Source organism: Dasypus novemcinctus, chromosome 27 (genome assembly GCF_030445035.2).
Source record: "Dasypus novemcinctus isolate mDasNov1 chromosome 27, mDasNov1.1.hap2, whole genome shotgun sequence".
Lineage (NCBI taxonomy): Eukaryota > Metazoa > Chordata > Mammalia > Cingulata > Dasypodidae > Dasypus > Dasypus novemcinctus.
This window is the reverse complement of record NC_080699.1, coordinates 30,730,543-30,735,470: the sequence shown is the minus strand read 5'-3', so window position 1 is coordinate 30,735,470 and position 4,928 is coordinate 30,730,543. Positions and strand designations below refer to the sequence as shown.

At 38.6% G+C, this 4,928-nt stretch overlaps 1 pseudogene; it reads right to left on the bottom strand.

Moving 5' to 3' along the window:
* Positions 1 to 1,055: 1,055 nt before the first annotated feature.
* On the bottom strand, positions 1,056 to 1,982 carry LOC101445773 (olfactory receptor 8G1-like; annotated as a pseudogene).
* Positions 1,983 to 4,928: the final 2,946 nt, after the last annotated feature.

The window sequence follows — 4,928 nt, the reverse complement described above, 5'->3', positions numbered from 1 at the left end:
TCAGTATTGTACTGGAAGACCTATATTGTGCAATAAGGCAAGAAAAATAAATAAAATGCATACAGATCAGAAAATATTTAAATGTTTTTTTTTTCACAGATGTCATGATTGTGTACATTAAAAATCCTAAGGATTCTAACATGTAAAAATACATACACATGCACATGAGAAAGTGCGACAATTGGGTTCAGCAAAGTCACAGGGTACAACATCAATAATTAAAAATAAATTGTATTTCTAAGAACTACAAACCTTGGGGGAAAATAACATTGGAAAGTACATATACCATTTACAAATATCAATATACATGAAATGTTTATGGATAAATTTAATAACAATTACAAGACATGCATACTGAAAGCTTCAAAACAGTGCTAGAGAAATTTAAAGAACTTAATAAATGGAAAAAAATGACTTGCTTTTGAATTGGCAGACTCATTAGCATTATGTTGTCAGTTCTTCTTGGACTAATGTACACAACTATAATCAGAATCCCAGGAGGACATTTTGAAGAATTTGGAAAGCTAACTCTAAAATTTATATGGAATTTATATAGAATTTCAAAATTACCAAAAAATAACAGCCCATATCTGCCATGTTAGGCATCCATAAAAAGGAGCAGAATAAGGCTGGATTTTCTTCAAGCCTCATTTCCAGATTATTATCCACTCTGTCTGATGGTTCTCTAGAATATCCAACGTACAAGGCTATCAATATTTGACTTGAATCAGATCTCATCCAAGGCTAAAAGTTTTATTAGCTCTGGAGATATTTGTCAAAAACAAATGTAGACAATTGTTAAATTTGTGACTGCCTGAAGCAAAGGATAAAATTTGGGACAAATAATAGACTAAGGAAACCTTTAAAAAGAAAATCTGAGAATTGTAATGTCCATAGGGGCAGATATATTCCTGTTTCCTGGAAGAGTAGAAAGTCACATGTATCCTGAGAGCTGTACACATGTCCAGGCCTCTGCACAAGCTCAGAATAGACCTGAGAAACACATCAATTTATACAATGGAATAACCAAAGATTTCGATCTTATAAAATAATCTTCACATTATTGTTCTCCACAAGAATATTCTCTCTAGCATTTTCTTTAGAGCAACATTTACATATCTAGCCATCAGGCTGTAAATTATTGGGCTCATCATAGGAACAATGATAGTGTAAAACACAGAGGACTCTTTCCTTGGTCCTTGATGCTGACTGACGATGGCTGCAGAAACATGAATGCAGCAGAATCAAAGAAGACAGCAACAGCTATGTCAGAGCTGCTTGAGCTAAAGGCTTTGTACCTGCCTTCAGTGGAGCAAATGTGGAGGATGCCAGCAATGATGAAGATGTAAGAGCTGATGATTAGCCTGGGCCAAAGTTGTTAAATGCACTACATATTAGAACCAGTATTTCATTGACATAAGTACAAGAGCAGCAGAGCTTTAAGACGGAAAGAAGATCTCAGAAATAGTGGTTGATCACATCATATTTGCAGAAATGAACTCTAAACATGCAGCCTGTATGAGCTGATGCAGAAACCAGGGCTATAATATACATCCTCAGAATAAGGCAGGAATAGGCTTGCTAGGACATGATGACATTACAAAGCAAGGGACTACAGATGGCAACAAAGAGGTCATATGCTATTGCAGCCAACATGTGATACTCCACAATAGAAAAAACACAAAATTAGAGCTTAGCCATGCATTCTGGGTAGGGGATGTATTCTTCTCTGTCACAAAGTTCACCAGCATTTTTGGGGTAATGACAGTGGAATGGCAGAGATCAATGAAGGACAAGCTGCTGAGGAAATAGCACATGAAGGTGTGCAGGGGAGAACTGAGTCCAATCATGTCTGGGTTCCACACCACTGTGACCACATAGATTCCTAGGACGAGGAGGAAGAGGAGCAGCTGGAGTTCAGATCATTTTATCAACCCAGAGAGGATGAACTCAGTCACTGTGAAATCATTTCCTGCTGCCATTTTTCTCTGGATGATTTCTGAAGGAGAGAGAAAAATGAAAGAACTTCCTCCTTTAAAAGGGAGGGCACCCCAGATATATGATTCAGGTTTAAGGGTCCATGGTGAGTCAATATGACCATTTAATTCTTGGTCCATTTCTTTAAGTAAAATTTGTCATTTAGCATTTATTTTGCCTGATTTTCAAATGTAATAAATTCATTTCATATAAAATATTTTAGCCATGTTGGTAATCATTGAAATCCTTCTAAGTGTCTATATCCTATTTTAAACATTTCAATGATCTTTAAGCCAATTTTTCAGTGGTAATAGTCACAAACTTGAATATTCATTGGAGCCAATGTGAAAGAGGGAAACTGACAGTGCCGACTTTTGCAGTGAAAGACCTTAGAGCATTCACTTTTTTTGGTCTTTATTTATTTTATAATGTTACATTAAAAAAATATGATGTCCCCATATAACCCCCACCCTCCTCACCTCACTCCTCCTTGCATAACAACGACCTCCTCCATCATCATGAGACATTCATTGCACTTGGTGAATACATCTCTGAGCACCGCTGCACCTCATGGTCAGTGGTCCACACCATAGCCCACACTCTCCCACAGTCCACCCAGTGGGTCATGGGAGGACATACAGTGTCCAGTAACTGTCTTTGCAGCACCACTCAAGACAACCTCAACCCCCAAAAATGCCCCCCCTACATCACATTTCTTCGTCCTACTCCCTACCCCCAGCAGTCACCATGGCCACTTTCTCCACACCAATGCCACATTTTCTTCAATTACTAATCACAATAGTTCATGAATAGAATATCAGTAAGTCCACTCTAATCCATACTCTATTCCTCCATCCTGTGGACCTTAGAATGCTTGTGTCCAGTCCACATCTATATCAAGAGGGGGCTTAGATTCCAGGTGGATGCTGGATGCAATTCTCCTGCTTTCAGTTGTAGGCACTCTTGGCTGCCTGGTGTGGTGGTTGACCTTCTTCACCTCCATGTTAGCTGAGTGGGGTAAGTCCAATAAACCAGAGTGTAGGAACTGCAAGTCTGTTGAGGCTCAGGGCCTGGCTATCACATGGCCAGTCCAGAGATTCAGGTCCCCTGGGTATACATTAAACCCCAGCAACAACTACAGTTCCGGTAAAAGTAACAGGAAAGACTTGTGGAAAAAGATCACATCTAAGTCCAACTCCATCACACTCAGGAACACAAACTCCAGAGTAGGGCCAACTGAGATGGCACTGAACTCCATCTACCATGACCATAGAAACTGTGGGTCGTTGTAGTCCTCAGAAGAAACAATACCTTGGGTTGTATCTACTTTATCAGGTCTGGGACTCTGCTCAGGTGTGCATAAGGGCAACCCCTCTGATAACCTCCCAGCTCTTTTGGGAGACTCATAGCCATATAAACTCATTTGTCCTTTCCATTTCCCCCTTTGATTCAGGTCAAAAAGCATTTTTAACTCCTGGTATTATATGTAGATTGAGATATTCTGCTGGTCCAAGTTGACCCTTTTATTCAAGGTCATTTTCTAGTTACATCATCAGCTGGTACTTGGTAGTAATCCCTTGGCACCAAGAAGGCTCATCCCTGGGAGTTATGTCCCATGCTGCAGGGAATGCAACGGGTTTACATGCTGAGTTTTCCTTCGAGACTGACCACATTTGAGCAACATGGAGGCTCTCAGTAGTACATCTCAGGCACCCTGCAGCTCTATGCCTTGTTCTTATTTCAGGTGCACAGGCTCACAAGCATAGTCACTAGTATCAAGGGCTCATTGTTAGACCTTCATTCTTTTTTGGTCTTTGCTGTTGCACTTGGGGGATTGTTGCAGTTTCTTTAGGGACTGTGATAGAACTCCCCTGGCTAGGAACTCAGCACTCCCTCTGTTGTTGTTTTTAATTGTAACCACTATGAAAATATCCAAACATTTTTATGTACCCTGGATATATGCCCCGGAGAACTCCCTGCCAACCATGTGTCCTCTGTCAGTAACATCCTACACTAGTATTCCTCTCCTGCCATTGTTGAACCTCTCTGTGATCCAAAACTTCTTCAAAAATGAAGCCCAATATATTGCCAGGTTTCATTAATAGTAAAATGGAATATAGTGATGAGTGATAGAATACATATTAATTTAGAAAAATTAAGGTAAAACAATTTGGAGTATTAAAAAAATTAAAAATTAAAAAGCTTTGTTTTTGATGTTTTGCCTTCCATTACTGCAATAATGTTGCCCTGTATGCAAATTAGCAAGGCAACTTCTTCCATCTTTTCCTCAGTGTCTATGCCCTTTGTTTTTCTTTTTCTTTTCTTAATTAATAGTCTGCAACTAACATTACCTGGTATTAATAGAGAAATAGTAATTGCCAGACATTTCCATTTTTAAATAATAATCAGTTAATGTGGATTTCTATATTAATGCTTCAGGTTTTCAACTATTTTTATTGAAATGAAATAACACAAACAACCATTACTTTGCAGATTTACCACCTGAATGGGTCCACAGTTGGCCACAAGTGTCCATATTTGGCTGGTTTTTGTCCCCTGATCCAAGTAGCTATGCCTTCATTTGACCGAAGCTGGAAGAGTTAGAGTTTGGGTGGACAGTCTTTAAAGACAGAGTGACTATATTCATATTCTTATCCCATCTTTTACTGGCTGATAACCTTGGGCAAGTAAAATCACCTTTTTATGGTTTCACTTGCATATCCATAGAAGAGAAATAACAATATTAACCACCTCATAATAAAATTGGTCAAGGCATCCCTCACAAAGAAAATCTATTACTACTGCACTGTTCCATTTTTTTTAACTTATTTCATGTTATCAGTTGTAAAACAAGGTTACTCACTTCACATTACAGAAACAGTAATAATAATATCTCAAGTTTTCCTTTCTTCTCTTTCATCTTTTGTTAATTAGGGAAGAGTGAAAAGAAA